This window comes from Trifolium pratense, linkage group LG5, assembly GCF_020283565.1.
Source record: "Trifolium pratense cultivar HEN17-A07 linkage group LG5, ARS_RC_1.1, whole genome shotgun sequence".
NCBI classification, from domain to species: Eukaryota; Viridiplantae; Streptophyta; class Magnoliopsida; order Fabales; family Fabaceae; genus Trifolium; species Trifolium pratense.
In genome coordinates, this window is record NC_060063.1 from 47,984,859 (window position 1) to 48,008,802 (window position 23,944).

Sequence of the window (23,944 nt, forward strand, 5' to 3'; positions counted from 1 at the left end):
CCTCTGTTTTGTGTACTTGTTGAACCGTTGGGGGTTCAGGTCTCTCAGGTTATGTGTTTATGGTCGAATTGTCGGTGCGGAATGCCATAAATAAACACCAAAACAAAATCCACCTAAAAGCTCCACCTCCTAAACCCAAAGACACCAACCCAACCCCAAAGTTGCCACTAGATCGATGCTAACTCCCAATCTCGAATCAAAAGTGACCGGCCCATAAGAATCCAAAAAACAGCTCCTTCCGACTAAAAGTTGATGAGACAACGGTAGAATGAGAACCTAGGCCGACAAGTCTCAGCTCGAAGACACCCTACAATTCAGACGACGACAAAGCCAACACACGCGGCAGCAACCGGTAGAACAGTCTCAGCTCGCAAACCACCTCAAAAAGTGAACACCGACATGGGATACTATTATCATATGTATTGTCACTGGTTGAGGAAACAATTTGCCACGATGGACATCCTTTTTGGGTAAGTATATATTGAGAAAAAAAAATGTGAATTAGATATCTCTTAATACTTTGTATTATTTTTTTTGACGAACTTTGTATTCTTATTCATGAACATATCTAGGGAAAACTTGAGATAAACATTGGGTGAGACACACCATATTTCAAGGCAGATGAGACACTAGACATATATAAAATTGGACATCATCATAATTCAAGATACACGAGATGAACCTCCAAATCACCTGCTCATGAGACACTAGTTAGGAAGCAAATTCTAACTTATTTTTTAAACACAAATACAAGCCACTCATATCTAGAGATGTAAAAAATGGCAGACTGTAGGGCCGGCCCATTAGCTCACAGGCTTGGAGGAATCGGGCCGCAAAAAACCTAGCCCAAATGAAGCCGGTCCTTTTTGGCCCAAGTCTATGTAGCCCAAATAAAAATTGGGCTATGTCGGGCTAGCCCATTGGGTTTCGGGCCGACCCATTATCGAAAAAATATATGTCATTTTTGTAAAATTAATATCATTTAAAAACATAAAAAATTTATCATCTAATTGAAAAATTATTATAAAAAATATAGTTAAATGTGTAAGCATAATAAAAAGGGTAATATGTATTTAAAATTGTTTTAAAAATGTTTTAAAACAAACGGGACTAAAAATGTTTTAAAATTGCTGAGTATTAAAAAGATTTTTTTTTTTTTAAAAACTAAAATATGTATTTTGTATAAGAAATAGTTGTACTATATATATGTAATGATTAAAAATCTTTCGAGAATAATCACAAAATTAATTATATAAAATCATTTTTGATTGAATAAAGTCATATATCAACAAAAAAGAATTTAATTTATATGCACTGTCGGTGTAAAGTTATTTTGCACTGCGTTCAATAATATACCGACACATCATGTATGGTCATTAAAAACACATGATGTGTCACATTCATTAAATGATGTGGCAACAAGTCATTGAATGTGTGTGTAAAAAATAATTACACCGACGGTGCACAATATTTTTAAAGTGTGCAAAATCTAGATGATAAGAAAATGTCAAGATACAAAAAATAAGTAAAAAGCAAAACAAATGAAAGAAATGTTATAAATTGGACAAATCCAAACAAAGTAAAGGGTTAAAAATCCAAAATTTCATACATATCTTATCTTATAATCTCATAATACTCATAAGATTCAATGTATTAAAGATTAAAAAAAAAAAAATCAATTTTTGTATTTTTCTCAAACATGCTAAATTCTTAACTCACGCAAATATATTAATTTATTACTGTATCTTATAAAATAAATAAAAAATTTAAATTAGATTCAATGTATTGATTAAAAAATAAATAAAAAATTAATTAGATTCAATGTATTAATTTATTACACAATATTAATTAGATTCAATGTATTGATTAAAAAATAAATAAAAAATTTAAATTCCATTTTTGTATTTTTTCAAACATGATAAATTATTAACTTATATAAACATATTAATTGCATACATATCCTATGTTAGTTGTTTTATTTCCTTTGTTGAGGGTTTAGGCTTGATCCCCTTTTTGTATCCCACTTTTTTTTTTAAAAAAATTACACCTACGGTGCACAACAATTGTTGAGGGTTTAAGCTTGGTCCCCCCTCTTCTCGGTGCTGGATCTGCCATGAAAGCCATTTTTCGCCGCCGGTGATAGACTAGCCACCAGACCTGACGGTAAACACCAATCAACGCTATGTATTCTTATCATTATCATCATCATCAATCTTGAATTTCAACTCCACTTATATATTTTCGTTCTTTTTCTTTCATAGGTAAAATTGATACTACTTAAATTTTAATTATGGATCTAATTAAAAGGAACAACTTGAGGAAGCATCAATGCAAGCTAGTAGACTTCAATTTTAACAAAGGTACATTGAATTTGGACTTTGGTTTCAATTTTCTGTTACTTTAATTTTAATGATGTTGTATTGTATTGACTGAATATAAGCTTGAAATTTGATTTGTTTGTGTGCTGAAATTTGGTTGATCTCATAGTTAGGTTATTACAATAAGGTTTGCTTGCTTGTTGTTGTTGTTGTTGTATTTTCTAGGTATGTTCTTGTTCTTGTTGTTGTAGTTGTAGTTGTAGTTGTAGTTGTATTTTCTAGGTTTGTGTTGCACAAATACTGTAAAGGCAGCAGATTGTGCCTTCGTTGCATCGATCAAATCACATTGATGCTCTTTGTTGCAGCATTCACCTGTGGAAATTAGTAATTTCTATTTAGTGTTCAAGCTACATTTTTGGCGCGTAATTTTTTTAGCACTATTGGACACAAAGTATAATTATGGCACGCTATTTTAAATCTCTACGGAAAGAGAAAAACACATTGATGCTCTTTGTTGCAGCATTCACCTATGGAAATTAGTAATTTCTATTTAGTGTTCAAGCTACATTTTTGGCGTGTAATTTTTTTAGCACTATTGGACACAAAGTATAATTATGGCGCGCTATTTTAAATCTCTACGGAAAGAGAAAAACACATAGTACCAAATTTTGGCGCGTAATTTTTTAAATCTCTACACGGAAAGAGAAAAACACATAGAAACACTTCAACCACAACTATGCATAGTACCAAATGCTAGACTCACATTCACCATTTGTCCTAAGCATCCCTTCCATTTATTCTAGATGTTTTCTGACGCGGCTCCAAATTCAAGTCAGGGATATTGGGACTCTCTTTGGTGATTCCTGACCAATCTAAATCTCAACTTGAGCACCACTCCCCAGCAACATTTTCCTCACTTATATTTTCATCTTCACTTATATTTTCTCAATTTGACCAATCTTAATCTTGAATTTCATCTCCACTTATATTTTCTCTCATTTTCTTTTATAGGTAATATTTGTTACTACTTTAAAATTTTAATTAAAAGGAACCGTTTTAGGAAGCATCAATGCAAGCTAGTGGACTTCAATTTTAAGAAAGGTACATGGTTTTTTGTTTCAATTTTCTATTACTTTGATCTTAATGATGCTGTATTGTATTGATTGTATTGTTAATGTTTAGTTTGCTTGCTATTGTGCACTATCATTACTTGAATGAAGGATTTGTCATGATTTCAATCTTCCTTTGGGAAAGAAAAAACAACTCCTATGATGAGATATATTTGTCGTGTAAATGTTCTTTGCTCTTTTTCATGAAACAAACACACAATTCAATGTAATAAAATTCTAAAGTTGATGCAGCCAAACAAGGGTATGAACAGAAGCAACCTATATGACAAGAAGCCAAATTTACAAAGACAAAACTGTGTTCATACTTAAAAAAAAATGCCACTGATGAATAATATAAATAATTCATAATTATTAGATTTAGCAAATAAGCACGAGTCTCAAACAAAGTGTAATTTAACAACCTAAGAAGTTTGTTTTTGAAACAACGACATAAATCTCCACGGAAAGAGAAAAACACATAGAAACTGTTCAGCCACTACTCTACATAGTACCAAAGATCCCTTCCAAACACAAATTCACCATTTATACTAAGGACCCCTTCCATTTCTTTTACATGTCTTCCTGACGCGGCTCCAAATTCAAGTCCGGAAGCATTGGGACTCTCTTTGGTGATTCCTGGCCAATTTGAATCTCACTTTGAGCACCACTCTCCCCTGAACATTTTCCTCAACTGTTGTTGAGTTTCCACTGGATATGTTACTTGTTTTTGTTCTTGCTGCATTTACAATTGTATCAGGTTCCACCATTTCAGTCTTCATCATATTTGTATCAGGTTCCGCCATTTCAGTATTCATTGCTCTTTGAGCACCGAAGTTGTGTTGTCAGCCGTCTTCATTGCTTCTAAAGCTAATACAACAATTTTGTTGTCAATAGTTGAATCTGCTTTTGAGTTATGCAAATATGTGTTGAGTCTACCAATTTATTATCATTTGCTCTTTCATTGTAAAAACTCACGTGCAAGTCAATTTCAGAACCACTTAAATCTTCATAGCATGTTCTTTGGCTGTTGTCCCTAAGATTATAGGCAATCTTCTTTGGTGTTGTCCCTGAAAGTTTGGATCATACAATAGCAATAAGGAGATTTAAAAGAATACCTTGAAAGCAACAAAGTATTTTGTCTTATTCGAAACTTTAAGATCGCAAAATGTTTGCTGCTCTAGCTCAACTGGTTACATGAACATTAGCAGTATAAGAACTCACAAGACTAATAAGGAAAACATAATGAATCTATTGCATTATACCCCTTCCTCTATCGCAACCATTATTTCCTGACGCATTTCTTGCAGGTAGAGCCAATACTACTTTTATTCTTTCGATATTTGAATCTTTTGCATTTAGATTGCAGAAGCTAAAATTGTTTAGTTTATTCAATAAATTTGAATGGTGATTCGATTGTAGTTGCCTAGGTTACTCAAATAAGTAGGCCGAGAAGCCTTTATGGGGCACAATTTGGTTAAAAACATTCAACACTTATTGAGTTTGAATTGGGATGTTTCTGTGTCTCATGCATGCTTACCAGCAGTTAAATTGATGAGTGAATGCGCTGACAAATTAGGGTTGCTTATTTTTTCCTCCAAACCAACAAAGGCACTTAACGCTAGCTGTTGTTATGAATCTATTTCTTCAATTGCATGCAAGATTGATGCTGAGTTATATGGAATGTGATATGGGTTTGGGCTGATGGTGGTGGAACGAAAGAGAGAGGTGAGAGAGTTTGATTTTGTTTTCTGTAAATGGTTATGGAGAATGAAGGGCAAAGTGAGTGGTTTGTTCTTAAATACCCCCTCAACACTAAATTACTATACTGCCATTTTTATTTGTATTTCTTGTTTATTAACACTAGAGTCACTAGTTGGAATCAGGTGTTACTGGGTTTGGATGACTGACTGAACTCGTGAAATAAAAAAAAATGATCAAATGAGAAAGAAATGGTCCAGAAAGAAGAAATTATAAGAATAACATAGGGCCAAATACAAATATAAGACATCCACTGTAATGATTTATAAGCTAGAAAACTTCAAAATCAAATAGGTCATAAAGGCTAGATCAATATTGGAACAAATCTTAAAATTTGTAAATTAATCGACAAAACAACTAATGAAGCCGTAAATAATTTTGTTATTAAGGCCATTCAGTTCAATTTAAATACTACCAATACCTTTTCCAATTGCCTTAGGGTTTGCAATTTCAGACCAATTTCAACTTTTAGCGAATAGCTCACTGCTAGAAACACGATCCTAGTCGGAGAAGATAGACTACTTGAGTCTAAACGTGTTGTCTGATGACTCACTCTTCTAGTACATATTTTTCCATTCTTGTTAGATACGATATCAATTCTGGATATATATCTTTCTTAGGGTAAGTATATATTGAGAATTTTTTTTTGAAGTTTAAACATCTCATAATACTTTGTACTGTCTTATTCATGAACATATCTAGGAAAAATTTGAGACAAACACAGAGTGTGTGTGATACACCATAATTTAAGACAAATGTGACACTTGACACATAAATTAAATTAGACGTCATCACAATTCAATCCTGGTAAGATGAACCTTCAAATCACCAATTCATGAAACAAATTTTAGCTTCTTCCAAATAACACAAATACAAGCCACTCAAATCACCGGAAGCAAATTCTAACTTCTATTTTAAACAAAATAGAATCTAAAACAAACGGGACTAAAAATGTTTTGAAATTACAATGTTAAATTAATTACGTAAGGTTTGAGGGAGGATTAGTCTATGCAGTTGCGCGCAGAGATATTCGATTTATGCAGAAAAATAAAATAAAAGTGTATTGAATATTTTTTTAAATTGAAAAGAATTTCTTTTTTATAAGAAAATAACTATTAAAATCCACATTTGTATTTGTCGCCGACAACACCAACAAAAAAGGAAGGGAGCGGAGGTATTTTAAATCTACATATGTGTCAATTTTGTGTCTCAAAATTGTGTTTGAATAACATACTTCTTTTATTTCTTTTTTTTGTATGCTTAACAATTGCTTCGGGGCACTGTTTAGCATCACCCTTTCTTTTTTACCCTCTAAAATATTGAACCAAACACACAAAATTTAAAATATTACCTCTCATTCCCTCCGAAACCCCCGAACCAAGCATACCCTAAAGTTGTACATATAACTAATCATTTTCACCGACCGAGCTGCTTTCCACTTTTCGGCGGAATCTGCCATGGCAACCATTTTTCGCTGCCGGTGATAGACCAGCCACCATACCTGATGACGGTAAACACTATCCAACGCTATGTATTCTCATAATCAATCTTCAATTTAATCTCCACTTATATTTTCGTTCTTTTTCTTTCATAGGTAAAATCCATACTACTTTAAAATTTTAATTAAAAGGAACCATTTCACGAAGCATCAATGCAAGCTAGTGGACTTCAATTTAAACAAAAGTATATTGATTTTGGTTTCAATTTTCTATTACTTTGTTTGTGTGCTGAAATTTGGTTGATCTCATTATTGTATCATGAATCGATCTGATTTATCATTAAGTACATAATTAGGTTATTACAATAAGGTTTGCTTGCTTGTTCTTGTTGTTGTAGACTTGTAGTTGTATTTTCTAGGTTTGTGTTGCATAAATAATGTAATAGCAACATATTGTGCAAAAAAAGTAGTTTTTTTTATCAGTGGCATTTTTTTTTCTACTAAAAAATAACGCGCCAAACTTAGCTTGAACACTAAAGAGAGATATTACTAATTCCCATAGGTGAATCTCTTTATTGCAGCATTCACCTATGGAAATTAGTGTTCAAGCTAAGTTTTTGGCGCGTTATTTTTTTAGGCACTATTGGACACTAAATGCGAACAAAATATAGTTTTGGCGCGTTATTTTTTTAGTTGAAAATAAAAATGCTACTGATAAATAATATAAACAGTTTATAATTATTGGATACAACAAAATAAACATGAGTCTCAAATAAAGTATAATTTAAATCTCTATGGAAAGAGAAAAAACACATAGAAACAGTTCAACCACAAGTATGCATAATACCAAATTTTAGACTCACATTCACCATTTGTACTCAGGAATGGATCCCTTCCATTTATTCTAGATCTCTTCCTGACGCAGGTCCAAATTCAAGTCAGGGAGTATTAGGACTCTCTTTGGTGATTCGTGACCAATCTGAATCTCAATTTGAGCACCGCTCCCCTGAAACATTTTCCTCACTTATATTTTCATCTCAACTTATATTTTCTCAATTTGACCAATCTTAATCTTGAATTTTATATCCACTTATATTTTGTCACGTTTTCTTTTATAGGTAATATTGTTGCTACTTTAAAATTTTAATTAAAAGGAACCGTTTGAGGAAGCATCAATGCAAGCTAGTGGACTTCATTTTAACAAAGGTACATAGTTTTTGGTTTCAATTTTCTATTACTTTGATCTTAATGATGCTTTATTGTATTGATGAATATAAGCATGAAATTTGATTTGTTTGTGTGCTGAAATTTGGTTGATTTCATTATTGTATCATGAATGGGTCTGATTTATTGCCAAGTACTATCTAATTAGGCTATTACAAAAGATCTATGTCGATCCCACTTAGTGGGATAAGACTTTCTTTTTGCTGTTGTATTTTATAGGTTTGTGTTGCACAAATACTATTAAGGTAGCAGATTGTCCCTTCACTGCACCGATCAAAACCATATTGATGCTCTTTGTTGCAGCATTCACCTGTTAAACTTAGTAATTTCTCTTTAGTGTTCAATCAAATTTTTTTGCGCGTTATTCTTTTTAGGCACTATCAGACACTAAATGTGAACATTTATTGCAACGAGATTCAAATTTTGGCTTGCTACGTTGTGGGAGTCTAGTCCCTTCCCTTCCGTTAGATTCAACCCATGTGTAGGCTGTTATCGTTTTGTTTGCTTGCTATTGTGAATTGTCATTACTCATTACTCGAATGAAGGATTTGTCGTGATTTCCATCTTCCCTTGGGAAAGAAAAAACAACTCCTATGATTAGATATATTTGTCGTGTAAATGTTCTTTGCTCTTTTTCATGAACAAATTCTGAAATTGCATGAAACAAACACACAATTCTGTAATAAAATTCTAAAGTTGATGATGCCAAACAAGGGTATGAACAAAAGCAACCTATATGACGAGAAGTCAAATTTACAAAGACAAAACTGCGTTCATACTTAAATAAATATGCCACTGATGAAAAATATAAATAATTCATAATTATTAGATTTAGCAAAATAAGCACGAGTCTCAAACAAAGTATAATTTAACAACCTGAGAAGTTTGTTTTTGAAACAACAACATAAATCTCCACGGAAAGAGAAAAACACATAGAAACTGTTAAGCCACAACTCTACATAGTACCAAGGATCCCTTCTTAACACATATTCACCATTTATACTAAGGATCCCTTACATTTCTTTTAAATGTCATCCTGACGCGGCTCCAAATTCAAGTCTGGAAGTATTGGGACTCTCTTTGGTGATTCCTGGCCAATCTGAATCTCACTTTGAGCACCACTCTCCCTTGCAACATTTTCCTCACCTGTTGTTGAGTTTCCCCCGGATATGTTACTTGTTTCTGTTCCTGCTGCATTCAGATTTGTATCAGGTTCCACCATTTCAGTCTTCAGAAGATCTGTATTAGGTTCCACCCTTTCAGTCTTCATATTTGTATTAGTTTTCGCCATTTCAGTCTTCATTGCTCTTTGAGCTTCCGAAGTTGTGTTGTCAGCCGTCTTCATTGCTTCTAAAGCTAATACAACAATTCTGTTGTCAATAGAATCTGCTTTTGAGTTCTGCAAATTAGTTGAGTTTACCAATTTATTATCATCTGCTCTTTCATTGTCAAAACTCACGTGCAACTCAATTTCAGAATCACTTAAATCTTCATAGCATGTTCTTTGGCCGCGGTCCCTAAGATTATAGGCAATCTTCTTTGGTGTTGTCCCTGAAAGTTTGGATCATACAATAGCAATTTTATTTGTCAAAATATTTGCGACAAAACATTATATAGCTAGCGTAAAAAATCATTTTTGTATAAGAAACATTTGCACAAACATTCATTAGCAGTTTGAAATTGGAATTGGATTCTCTACGATAATTGTGTGATGCAGTTATTGATTCCGATTGTCTGGTCAAAATTAGTGTTATTAAGTTGATTTAGTTAATGTATAATTTGAATTGTCTGATAAACAGAATTAGTTTATATCTGTCAAAAACTTTCATCTATAAGATTCTTCACAAAAACTAGCTGTTACAAATAAACCTATGTTCTTTCTTCAAGTGACTATGAATTGATGAAACAAAAATGATTGATGAGGAAAGATATTATCCATGACAAATAAAATTCAAGCAATTAAGCACCAAATACACACACACACTAACAATCCACTTTAATGAAGTCTAAGTCTTAAAATTTCAAAATCAAGTAGAACAAATAATGAAGCATTAATCAAGCATAACAAATAATGAAGCTTCCAAATACATAATGAGGTTGCCATCTACACAATTCACATTTCAATCGAAGAGATCCGAACACTTCTCCCTGATGGGGGAAGTGGTAATTATTAAATGCATATTAAAATCTCAACTATTTCATAAATTTCTAAAAATGAGCAAACATACCGTCAATTTTGGAACCAGATCTTCGCCTTATGTTTCTCACTTGTAGATTATTTGGACTCCTTTGATGTTTGAGCAGCGACAACTGAAAAAGCAAATTTAAATATATGAAATACTGCGTAGAGTTGGAATTTTTTTTTGAAAATATGCAGTGAATAATTTAATGAAAGAATTGATCTAATAACAAGAATGAAAAAATACGTACCAGAAGAGCGAGTCACCAGACAACGCGTTTAGACTTGAGTAGTCTGTCTTCTCCGACTAGGTTCGCGTTTCTAGCAGTGAGCTATTGGCTAAAAGTTGAAATTGGTCTGAAATTGCAAACCCTAAAGTAATGGGAAAAGGTAATGGTAGGCTAGTGTATTTATATTGAACTGAATGGCCTTATTAACAATATTATTTATGTATTTGGAAGCTGCATTAGTTGTTTTGCATTAATTTACAAATTTTAAGATTTGTTCCAATATTGATCTAGCTGTTGTGACCTATTTGATTTTGAATTTTTCTGACTTATAAATCATTACAGTGGATGTCTTATATATGTATTTGGCCCTATGTTTTTATTATATTTTTTTCTTTTTGGACCATTTCTTTCTCATTTTTATTTCACTGATTCAGTCAGTCAAATAATAAAAATTCACTAGTACCAAGACTTGGTACCAACACTTTTTATTTTTCATATTTACTGGAATGCATGAAGGAACACGACCTTACAGTTTGGCTAAACAAATTCCAATTTGGTTAGCATTTTTGAATTACTAGAGTAAGCATTTTCAGTAGTCCAAAAACTATGAAAAAGCATATTATGTGCTCATGTAATAGTTTTTCAATTACTTCTTATGCAGTGTTAGTAAATTCTAATTTCATGAGTAATGAAAGTATGTACTGCAATTGTTCTTAACTTATACAATCATGAATTTACACTACTTAAGAATTTTATCACAGCTATTTCAGTGACTACCACTCAATATGTCAGACAATTTTAGGAACCGCAATCAAAGTTCAAGTGACTCAAATGCGGAAAGAAGAAAAATAGTATTGGCTCTATCTGGAAGCAATGCGCCTGGAAATGATTGTTGTGGAAGAGGTCCTAATAATATGTTGCCTCAACGAAGAGAGGTTGATTTTCCAAAGTGGGAAAATCAGGGAAGTCGACGCCCATATTCTCGTAGACCAAGAAGAAATATACAAAATCTGCTACAAATAATTGCGGAGGACCGAAATCACAATACTAATTGCTTAGTTTGTGGAGATGGTGGAGAAGGAGAATTTATCAACGGTGTTAATTGCCCCTCCACTTATCATACTTTTTGTGTCGATAAACAGGTTATTGAATGATTTTATTTTAGTTTGTTTTGCAACGTAGATTGATGTATTTTTGAAGTTGCACATAAATAAATACACAGTAACTAATGAATTATGTTTCCTTTTTATAGTGTATATTGCAGGGGGATACCTCCACAAAATTGTTATGTCCTTATTGCATATGCAAATATTGTTGAGACATTAATCAATATTTAGTCACATTTCAAATTAGCAACATGTGTTGAACCTTGGGTTCAAATTCACAAAAGGTTCAACACATGTTGCCAATTTGAAATGTTTTAACCATTAAAGAAAGCTTACACTTCTTGTGGCATTGGCAGCACATGACTAAATATTGATTAATGACTTCACAATATTTGCATATGCAATACGGACATAACAATTTCGTGGAGGTATCCCTCTGCAATATATTCTATAAAAAAGAAAACAAATAATTCATTAGTTACTCTGTATGTATTTATGTGCAACTTCAACAAATACATCAATATATGTTGCAAAACAAACTAAAAATAAAAATAAAATCAATTACCTGCTTCTCGACACAAGAAGTATGATAAGTGAAGGGGCAGTTAGCACAACCGATAAATTCTCCTTCTCCACAAACTAAACAATTAGTATCGTGATTTCGGTCCTCCACAATTATTTGTAGCAGATTTTGTATATTTCTTCTTGGTCTACGAGAATATGGGCGTCGTCTGCCCTGATTTCTCCACTTTGGTAAATCTACCTCTCTTCATTGGGGCGACATATTAGGACCTCTTTCGCAACTATCATTTCCTGGCGCATTGCTTGCAGGTAGAGCCAATACTATTTTTCTTCTTTCGGCATTTAAGTCACTTGCACTTGGATTGCGGTTCCTAAAATTGTCTGACATCTTGAGTGATAGTCACTAAAATAATTAGTGTAAATCCATGATTTTATAAGTTAAGAACAATTGTAGTACATACTTTCATTACGAATTAAAAATAAAATTTACTAACTCTACACAATAAGTAATTGAAAAACTATTACATGAGCACATAATATCATTCATCATAATGTTTACACTACACCAAAGTGGAGAAATAACAACGCCTCTTTAATAACGCTTATTTTCAAACGCGCTGTCTAAAGTCCTAACCTTTTAGTATGTATCTAGTAAAAAAATATTAAATCCGAAGAAAATATATGTTTCACCTTAGAAAGCGCTATCTAAAGTATCTTCCTGGACAATGCTCACCAATAAAATATAACGCTATCTCATGTATAACCTTTAGACAGCACTTCTATTTCTTCTGAAGCCCTCTCCCTCTCAGTGTATGTCTTCCACAAGTGCACAGTTCGCAATGGCATGCGATTAATTCTTGTATTTTTTTCTTACTATAATTAACTATAAAATCCTTTCTTTCTGGCACATCTGAAATTTCAATATAAATCATTATCAGGTTAGGTTGATTAGGCCAAAAAGAAGTCAATGGCTCATTAGAGGCAGAAAATGCATGGTTTAAATCTGATTGTCTTATCCTTGTTTTTACCATTCATGTTATTACTTAAGGAATTAGTTTTTTCTATTGTAAGTTAAATGTCTCTTGTGTAAAGTAACTTTCAATTTAATATTTTTCAATCATCAACGGTTTATTGAATATACTAAAATCCTTATATTATTAGACTATGCTTTGGCTATTCCAAATTGGTAATGAATTTTTCATGAATTGGGTCACTATTTATTATTTAGAGCAAAGATAGGCGAGGTCTGGCAATCAGACCATTCTGACATGAACCAAAGGAAAGACGGTAGGAATTTTGAAAATTTATACAGCACCACTTCCCGTGATTATTTACCTTCTGAATTCAGAGCTCTTGAAGTTTTTTTTGGAGGCGGCATGCACATTTCTTGACACCCAGGTTAGTAGAAGTTCATGATTGCAATTTTATATTTATATATAATATAGCTTATGTGGTTTGTTGGTTGAAAATTTCACTAGGTGTTTCTTACCTAGAAGTTCGAGGAAATTAGAGACAAAAACATATAGAAATGTGAACCTGTGCATCTCCGAGGGAATTGCTTCTTGCTATGTTTACTGCGGTGAAGTGTGGGAAACATCAATTAACGGTTCAACAGTAGATTGACAATATTTATTACATATTAGAGAACCAAGTTTATTTTATGCCAAGTTCATCAACCATGGAGGCTATATATACCTACTGTGGTATGATGGAAAGGTTTGAAGGCAACAGTAGTATGGCCTTCATTAATATATATATATAGAAAAAGAAGGGTGGGACAAGAAATCATATGAAAATGTGCTAATGTACAAAATTCTGTCATTATGTGTCTACAGAATTTTTTATCCATATGCTTGCTTAGGATATTTCTCTTAATATTCCTGTTTATTTGTTTTTATAAATTAGTCTGTAACATTCTCTATTCCATTTGCAAAATGAAGCAGAGTTGGAAATTGAGGCTTATCCGTTGCTGGATGAACTGACATCGAAGATCAGTATGTACTCTAAATTTGGAACGCGCTCGTTCGTAGAAAAGCAGACTTGTTGCCCTTACTAGGAGGGTTCAGAAGGTGATGTTCATTTTATGGTTATTATTTCTTAACGGTTGAAAATGACAATTGATAGGTACCATGTTTGCCGAGCCAATATTATGGACGTGTATTTATATATTCAGGTTAGAGTCGAAATAAAGCAAGTTATGGATGATGACGGTGATATGGCTGAAATGTACCTTACGGAGAAGAAAAGACGGATATGACTGTCATTTGATGGAGATCAGTTTATGCTTGGATATAGATCAGTCACTCCTGTTTCAACACCACCTGATTTTAGAAGGCTTGATAAGAGCTTGAGCATTGCTAGGAGTGTACACAAGAGGATGAGAAGTAGCGAATGTAATGCAGAAAATATAGAAGAGCTTGAGATGTTGTTAGAAACATACTTTGTTGTCATTGATAGCACACTCTAAACAAGTTGACATCGGTAAACACATTTTTATCAACATTAACCCTTTTCTTTCCAACTTTACCACATTTTATCTATCACTGTTTCCCTTTTCACGTTTCAGTTAAAAGAATACATTGATGACATGGAAGATTTCATCAACATTCAATTACTCGTGCTTTTGTCTATATTTTATATCATCATAACTAAACCTTGATGTAAATGTGTTGAAAGTTGAAACATAATTGTAACTTGACTACAGGAACTATAATTCATTGAGTTAAATAGTGTATATCTCATTAACAAAACTTGAAAATAATTCAAATTTTATGACCGCAGAGCTAGCTAAGCAAGTAATTAACAACTCTATTTATACTTGCAGGGACCCTCTAACATTGAACTTGAGGGAAAGCTGTTGTTTCCTCTTATTGTGGGTGAATTATGTGCTGTTCATTAAGTTAATAAAGAAGCACCAAAGCTCGTTTACACTACAGGCAAGAGTCTTCTACAATAGGAAAATGAAGCACAAGAATTAGAGGTTTACCTAGAAACAGAATCACTGATAGGTAAATTTGTGAACCTTTCCTTGAAGATAATGTTATTGAAAATAACTTGAATTAAATTGTTTTAAGTTTTCACATGCTTGGTAAACATTAAAGTCGCAGATAGGGCACTAGTTAATAATTGAATCTTCTAATTCAGCTCTCAGTTTTCATATAAGATATGGTCTTGGTGTATTTTATCACATTTACATTGCATAATTGTTGTTTCTATGTTTCATTCTTCTGCAAATAATATAATTATTGGATGAGAAATATCTCATTTTCAACTTCAAATAATATAATTGATATTCATGTATTATTTTTTATTAGATACTAGTCAGGACACCTGTGCGTGACGCACTCTTCAGAGTACATTATCCATACACCAAGAACTTTATTATGATTTTAACCAAAAATAGAATTTTGTTAATAAGCGGGAAGGTCTAAGAAAAGAGGGGGTATAACGAGTTTGAGAGAGTGAGAAATTGGTGTCGGAGTCATGGTTAACATTATGCAGCTCATTTTGCTTCTTTTCTTGTTTTTCTTTTAACAAATTTTGCTAAACAAATAAACTGAGCTTAGTTTTTCTTTCCCTTCATGTTTTAGGATATTTATTTACTGCACAATAAATTGATTTGTGAGGCGAAAGAATCGATGAATGTTGAATGGGAGAGTATTTCTTTGGAGGAGGATAGTGTTGATCTGGATTGGATGAATGAACTCAATCCACTAATTGTAACTAATGATAACTTTATCATTTTTAACCAAGTTGGATTGCAATAATAAAACTGAGTATACATGTTTAATGAAGAACCAGAGATGGTGGATGGCTTTATGATTATAGCTTATAACGTTAGTTAATTGCTCAGTAGTGCTTCGCCACTACCGTAGCTGGCGGAAATAGCTTAATGGTAGAGCATAGCCTTGTAATGATTACTGTATGATGTCAAATGACTATTGATGAGGTACTGTTATTTTAAGCAATAACCAAGTTTTTGAAATTTGAATGCTTTAGGATGTGAATGATTTATGTTGGTTCTATATGCTTGAAGCCATGAATATATATAGATAAAAGAATATTGAGAAACCATTGGCTACTTGAGTGATTGGTTAAGAAGAGCTCTAGTATAGTACAATACTAATTAGGATTGGTCATAGTAACTAACTACAGTGAGACAAGAGCATGTACAGGATCACACGGGATTGTCTAGAGGTCTTTCCAAAGACCAAATGTGATAATGTATATAATATAAGTCCCACCTTCTATAAATAAAACCAACATATTACCCCACCTGTACATGCAAGAGTTCTGGTATTCAAATTTTTGGTATGTCTTAAACAACTATTGATACTTACTTAGGGAGGCAAGGACCGCGAAGTTCTGTGCAAATTTCACGGGGTTGGTTTTATAAAAATATAAATTGTGGTTCATAATGGCTCATGATCTTGTGTTCTATATTGATTCTCTTCTTTTCTCCTAACATTGTTTCTGAGCTATCAATGTGGTTCATAATGGCTCATGATCATTAATTTAGCAACATTGTTTGTTGGCTATTGGCAGAAGGTATGAACAAGACAAGAACCACTTTTATCAGCTACTCAATGTATTAGAGTAACTTATTTTTATAACCAATTTCATCAAATAAATAAAATGTTAAATAAAGAGGTTAATGACTGTGCACTGTCAGTGTATAAAAAATGTACACGGTCATTCAATTATTACTCACTCTGTAAAACCTTGTGTGTAAAACTCTTCCATAGTTGGAGAAAATGAAAGTGTTTTCAAGATCATAAGTGTCAACCTCACAGCCAATGAATCGGAAAACTTCACTAGAGAATTAAAGCGTGTCGGGTCCTTGCCAACTGCCAATGCATGTGATTACTTTTACAACAATGTCTGATCAGTTAGCAATTAAATTATATGTTGTGTGGTAGTACTTGTGCAGTTGGAAACAGTGGGGTGTTGATGAATACTGTACAATCAAAAGGACTTTCCGTGCTCCTCACAACGTACTAGCCCTGCAAGCTGTTATGACAAATAAAGCTATTGATTTTGACTGCATAAGACATTATAACATGCAACCATTAATTGAATTTATGCTCCTAGTCCTAGTAGACCAATGACTAGTAGTAATGTGCAGATAAGTATTAACATTTGAAGATATTTGCTTTGGCTCTCATACCGCCAATTTAGAGATGCATTAATTATTTTAGAGGTCCATGGGATGTTGGCATGTCAAGTGTGAGTAAGAGTCCAATGGCTCCTAAGCGACCTGTTCACTCTTTCCATGAAAGAGGAATATTTGCCAATTTTACATCACATTAACTCTGGTTCGCAATGCTCTGTTTATCGATGTCTCTTAACCCTGCATTAGCATTTGGAATGACGCCGAAGCTTACATCCAAAGGATCTGCAGCCTTTTTTATGGTCTTCTATTACCACCTTCTGATGAATATGAAAAAGTGGATGTTGAGCATCGTATAAGTAATGTGTCCCATATACCTGCTGATGTCTTGAGGTTTTGGGTGAAAATGTGGTGTCTAAGCCACTTATGTGATTGCTCTTAGATCATTGTGATGATCCTCCAAAATTTCCTCATGACCCAATTTGGTATCAAAGCTGATTGTATGACTAAAGGTGACTGACCCAAGTCTAGGAATAGTCATTAAATCCACAATATCCACATTAGCGATTGATTTTCAGTGAAACATTAATATCTATATGTCTTTATCAAGTTTGAACTGTTAATAGAGATATATGATATAAAACCATTTATTTGATTTCAGTTAACAATTTAAGGTTTTGAAAGAGTTGGTTCGTGATGTGGTATTATAATTTTTATGAGTTGGTTAGAACAGAAGATGTTATAAACAGGAATAACATAAAGAAAACGAAGAGGATTTATGCAAAAATCTGGCTGTTTATATATATATATATATATATATATATATATATATATATATATATATATATATATATATATAATGTTTTGAGCAAAAATAAGATGTTTACAAAAACTCTCTGAAATTTGATCAAAAAGTCAAATATTTCTCTGTTCATAATCATCTCAATTGGATGTCATTTCTACTTACAAAAGAATGAAAAATGAAAGTTTGTGCTATACAATTTGTGTCAACTAACTAAATCCTATGTCATAATTTCTCCTTTAGTGAAATTTAACTTTGAAGTGAGAAGTGAGTTCTAAGAAAGCATCTTCACGGCAAGGAATTGTTAGACCACCCATTGGATGATCGTATCCAAATTCTTCTTCTGCTTGACATAGTAATTCTTGAAATGAAGGTTGATTCAAGAATGAAATGGGAATCACAAACCGCTTCATTTTGTCTCCGACATAAACCGCAAGATAGCCTTTTGGGACTTCATCCACAACCTTTGAAGATGACTTTCTAATACCAGGTAAGTGAAATCCCATATTGTTATTAACTTATTATGAGTTGCAACACACACTTATAAAGAATGCAACAGCTTATGTATGAAAGAAATATTTGAATTTGTATTTTGTAGATGACTTGTTTTGCTGTTTGAGAATGTCATGACGAGTATATATAGATAGATATTGGGAGTCTTTGTGGAAATAATTTTCTGCTAAATTGTGTGGCTGTGTTACTTGTGGGCTATTATTTGATTGGAGACAAGGGCCAATGAGATGTCACATGGTATTGTTTCATGCTTAAAAACTCATGCCAACTCAGTTGCCCCTTTAGAAAAAGACTTTACAACCACTAAGCTAATTATCACATTCTTGCAGCAGACAAGCTCAAAACATGTATATCGGAAAATTGGTTTCTCAAATTATTGTTAAACAACTAGGAAATTTCATCTTGGGATATGTTAATTCCACATCATAAAAAATCCTAGTTAGCATCTGCCAAATCATCATCTACAGAAGACACCCTGACATCCAAATCAGTATAAACTTGAGGTGTAAGTAAATGTTAGAATAATGAATACCATGTGAGGTTGTGAAGGGTTTGTCAATATAGACCAATATATGTGACATTAGACTTGGTTCAGCCCAAAAATCTGGTCTGAAACAATTAATCAAAGGCTACATCAAACAAAACTAGGATTATTAGATGTGAATAAAAAAGAGAGTATCGGAAAATTACCTCATCTTGTAAATTTTAGCCACTATGTCTGTGGCTTGTTTATTAAAATTCATCTTTGCTTAGCATCCTGATAAGTGTCCAATTTTAGTTAAAAAGTATCATGAATTATGGGCACTTACCAATACATTTATGAAGAAATTTTGATTAAAACCCCTTTTTGATGTAAATATAACATTGATCAAAGAAAAATTAATCCCAAGACATTTTGTTAGGAATGGCTATAAAAAGGCAGGATTTTGAAGCCTTCGCTCAGCGAAGCCACAGCGAGCTGCAGCGAACGAAACCAATGGGTTAAGGGTCCATGGCGAAGATCAGCGAGCCTCAGCGAGCAGAACAACAAATGAACATTCGCTCAGCGAAGGTTAGCGAGAGATAGCGAACAAAGGCAGAGAGTTATGGTCTGATGGCGAGAGATAGCGAGCTTCAACGAATAAATGATGAGTCAGGATTTTTGCTACGTGTCAAGAAATCTCTTGCCTAAGTAACCTGTTCGCTTAGCGAACATCATTTCGCTCAGCGAACTGCTATGTTTTGAAAATCTATAAATAGCAGTCAGAAGCCACTTTCTGATATCATCTCATTTTGTAATAGTTCATATACGTGAAAAACACTAGTTTAAGAGTTCTAGAGGAGTTTTGTAAGGTGGATTCATCAATACACTTGAGAAATCAAGAGATGTTCTTCATCCCTTTTACTCCTTGTTCTTGTAAGTTCATTTCTACCATGTCTAGCTAAATTTCTTTGTTGTTGGGATTAGATGTAGTTATTTTGTGATCATGTAGTCGATTCAATCTCAATATATATGTTTTATTTATCAATCATCATGAGTGTTATCTTGTTTTAATCGTTTATTTCTAAGATTTGAATGGTATAGACATATATTGTTTAAATCAAGAGTAAAGATAATCACTTATTAAACTTCAAGGTTTAGACATAGATTTTGAGTTTAATAATCACTTCAATGCTATTATGTCGATTAATGATTCGAGACATCGAACGTTAATAGATATAATAGATTTCACGGCGTAATCTGGACACGGATACGTTCGATGCGTAATATGTGATAATAATGATTGGTGAATGAAATATATATATTGATGGTTGATTGATACATGCTAATGAAATAACGAATCTAGTCCCGACAACTTCTTTTTATCCAAAGTTTTAAAATCCTTTTTATCGATCGCACTTTTATGTTTTTGAAACAAATCATACAAAAACCCGCACTTAAAATCATGGAAATTGCAAATCACCGTTCGATATCACACTAGTCCCTGTGGATACGATATAACGAAAATACTTGCTTTTGTACTTTCATCACAACCATAGTCATAGGTGAAAATTTGTAAAGTCCTGACCTTCAATTTATTTAGGACACGCCATACAATCCCAAGCTAGCAATCGAATTCCTGTACGGTTTTAACCAACGCCCCAATCAAAACAAAAAAAAAAAAATCAATTTTTGAATCTTTTTCAGTCCTATAGTATATGCGATAAGAAAAATACTCATAACATACGCCGAAATAGCTTGTAAAACCAATTTAATCATCACTTCTTTGTCGGCTTTGGATAATGACGACCCCTCAAAGAGTTATTTCACTTCCAAATTCCGTCCTTAACATATGTAAAAGTAGCTTTTTTTATTCCTTCCAACCATTTTCTTTGCCAGCTTTGGATAATGACTGGCCCTCAAAGACCTGCGCAAAAACAAACAATCATCAGGAAAAAAAATTATTTGGCTTCTTATTTCTTTAAAAAACAAAATTATTTCTTCAGAATTTATTTTCTAGGTATTTTTTCGAAAAGAAAATTAGTCAAAATAGATAAATTTTTCGAAGTTAATTTTTTTTTTTTGACAAAATTTTCTTTAATTTTTTGATGTAGTACAAATCTGCTAGTTCAACATGTGGGACAAGATGTTCTAGCTTGAGTGCAACATCTTGACACAACTACAGGTTGAATGATTTACACAAGTCTATCTTGTGCATGTTTCTCTCACATTTCTGTTACAACTCATACACACGAAATTAAAGATTGTCCGTAATCAAAAGATTTGTTATCAAGCTTGTTTGTTATAGATATGATTGGGAATCATAACTAACTTTGAAATATTTAAAACAAACATTATCTTTTGATAAAGTTAGTTTTAATACAAATCTTATCTTTTGCAACTCAAAACTCAAGCATACCTTAAGACTCAAGAGTTGCATCACTATATAGAGGAACACTTGTTTAGTCACAACACCAAATAATAGGTGTTGGGCACACATGCATGCTTTAAAATAAAAAATAAAGTAATTAATTAATACTAGATGATGTGATTGAGTTATTAAACATTTATTTTTTCTATTTTATGTGTGTGCCTAAGAAATAATTATTTGGGGATGTGCCCATATAATTATTTCTCCACTATATAAAGAGACTCAACACAACCAAATGTTAGTTGGTTCAGTGGTGATTGACGCTAAACTTGGTATGGAGAACCACGGTTCGATCCCCCGCAACTGCATTTGGGAGGGAACTGGAACCACTTGATGCCAGAACTTGCCCCGAACTCTGGACTACTAGGGGGCCTTCCCCTAAGAACCAGAGGGTGAAAACCAAAAAAAAAAAAAAAGAGAGACTCAACAGAACGTTTTCAAGTACGTGAAAGAATTGAAGATCTCAAGTTTTAGATCTAGTTATACTTGTGTTTTTTTTTTTTCTTGTAGACATCGTGCCCCACATCTGTCCACTGAAGAACAAAATTTTCATATAGAATTCCTCCCACAAAAATTTATATATTTTAAATAAAAAATGAATTAAATATAAAATATTCATCGTCGAAAACACGAAAATTCATATTTAATTAATTACTTGTTAAAATTTTAAAATGTTTGCAAAAAAGTTTTTTGTATTGTACTGAACATTACTATAAAAATTAATTAAACAAATGAAGAATAAACATGAGTTATCTTCAATGTACGGACCAAATTTTTTGATTAAAATCATTTCAATTTTTTTTTATGAAAGGGTCAAAAAATAAAATATAGCATATATAGTAAAATCATAAATCTCGTTGACCGTGTATATAATTATTTTTACTAATATATACTCCCTCCGTTCCTTTTTCTTTGTCGTTTTAGAAGAAAAAAATTGTTTCAAATTGTTTGTCGTTTAAATAATTTAAGGTTATATTTCGTCTATTATACACATTATCAAATACTCTTATCTTTTTCAATAAAACAAATTAATGCTATATATTTAAAAAAACTACAGTTTTTTTTGGAAAGAGAAAGTGTGTGCAAAAAAATGGAATTTATTGATGAATTAAAATATGGGTATAATAGGAAGATAAGGTGCAAAAATATATTTTCTTAATTTATTATTATTTTTTTCTAAAACGACAAAGAAAAAGAAACCGAGGGAGTATATACAACCAAACGTTTTCATTATATAATAAATTTTATTGACCGTAATTATGTTTTTTTGACCTTAAAGGAAAAAGCAATACACATTAACTTCTCTTGTGACTATAAATAGCCTATTCTAACAGCTTAATTCTCAACCTATCAAAGTATAATGGCAATCCACATCAATCTTCTATGTTTTACAATTGCAGTTATGTGTCTTGCTTCAATGATATTTGTTGGTAATAAATCAATTCTTTCACTAAATTTTGTTATGTTGTCAATGAAATGTCTTGTAATTGTAGAATTTGATAACAGTGTTTTAGATTATTATAAGTTTGTTTTTTAGAAACATTTTTTTAAGAAAAATTATATCATCATATGTTTGAAATGACAATGTCTTGTACATTAGAAAATATTTATAATAACTTTTAATTGAATGTAACATAAGTTGAATTCACAAATCAAGAAAATTGTTTTATTTCGGGGAGTTGTCTAAATAAGTCATTTTATTATATTGCTCTGCTTATTGTAGAACAAGGGGCTACATTTTGGTGGCAATTGTTTTATTGGCTCGGGCATTTGTTGCTGTACACCAAATTTTGATGTGTTATAAATAAAATGTTTTGCAGTAATTTAAATTCTTATATTTCTGTTTTAAGCTGTGAGTTTTAGAAGCATTTTTGTTTTGAAAATTTCTATCATAGGTTTGAAATGACAATATCTTGTATATTAGATGATATTTCTAAAATAACGTTTAATTGATTGTAGCAGAAGCTGATTTGACAAATTCAGGAACTTGCTTTCTTACGGGGACTTGTCCAGTAAACACATATGGGTGTTCCCTTCAATGTAAAGATAAGGGCTTTCGTTTTGGTGGTCATTGTCAACAAGGGGCTTGTTGTTGTACACCAAATATTTGAGAGATTTATGTTTGATAGTTGCACTTTTTGAAATGTTTGTACACATTAGTATACAAACACAATCTTTAAGATTTTAATATTGTAATTTTAATTAAAAATAATATTATTATGGTTTTATAAATAATATATATATATGTGTGAAATTCTGGCAGGCTGGCGGAAAGATGCTATGACAGATGCTACATCATGCATCTTATACCAGTACATAACACAATAGAAAAGTTAAATAAAGTGCATAACGTAAATAACACAGGTTATTTGTTAACCTAGTTCAGTGTAAACACACTTAATCTGGGGGATACCAATCCAGGAAGAAAATCCACTATAATAGTGTTAATTCAGAGCCAAACTCCCACATTTACAACTCTTCACTTAACCACTACCCGTGCTAACTTCTACCTAGGAACTCCTAGATATGAGACCCCTCTCACTTCCTCTTAATCACACAACCCGTGATGTAAACTCAGTAGCAACTCAATTGTTAAGATACACTTCAAACACAATCCTAACTCCTTACTTCAAAGCTTAAGAGTAGGTTCACACAACTAATCTCCTTGCTTAAAAGCTTCAGAGATACTACAATACTCTACTCATTACCTAAAGGTTTCTGAGTAAGGACATAGTGACCATCTC

The 23,944-nt window shown here is 32.5% G+C and overlaps 2 long non-coding RNA genes across 16 annotated transcripts; both read left to right on the forward strand.

The window, feature by feature from the left end:
- The first annotated feature begins 1,969 nt into the window (after positions 1-1,969).
- Positions 1,970-18,168, forward strand: LOC123884869. 14 transcript variants are annotated; one of them, XR_006800982.1, is made up of 12 exons: positions 2,012-2,163; positions 2,262-2,360; positions 3,330-3,419; positions 6,678-6,695; positions 6,780-6,868; positions 7,549-7,829; positions 13,233-13,282; positions 13,363-13,587; positions 13,828-13,953; positions 14,058-14,365; positions 14,709-14,892; positions 15,475-16,364. It is a non-coding gene; the product is annotated as an uncharacterized LOC123884869 (long non-coding RNA). The 14 variants fall into 14 exon arrangements; XR_006800980.1 differs by lacking the exon at positions 13,363-13,587 and having other exon boundaries at positions 2,014-2,163; positions 13,113-13,282; XR_006800983.1 differs by lacking the exons at positions 13,363-13,587; positions 15,475-16,364 and adding an exon at positions 18,040-18,168 and having other exon boundaries at positions 2,015-2,163.
- On the forward strand, positions 18,158-23,325 carry LOC123884870. Of its 2 annotated transcripts, none has more exons than XR_006800990.1 (3): positions 18,158-18,286; positions 19,212-19,705; positions 23,160-23,325. It is a non-coding gene; the product is annotated as an uncharacterized LOC123884870 (long non-coding RNA). The 2 variants fall into 2 exon arrangements; XR_006800989.1 differs by having other exon boundaries at positions 23,163-23,325.
- The last annotated feature ends 619 nt before the right edge of the window (positions 23,326-23,944 follow it).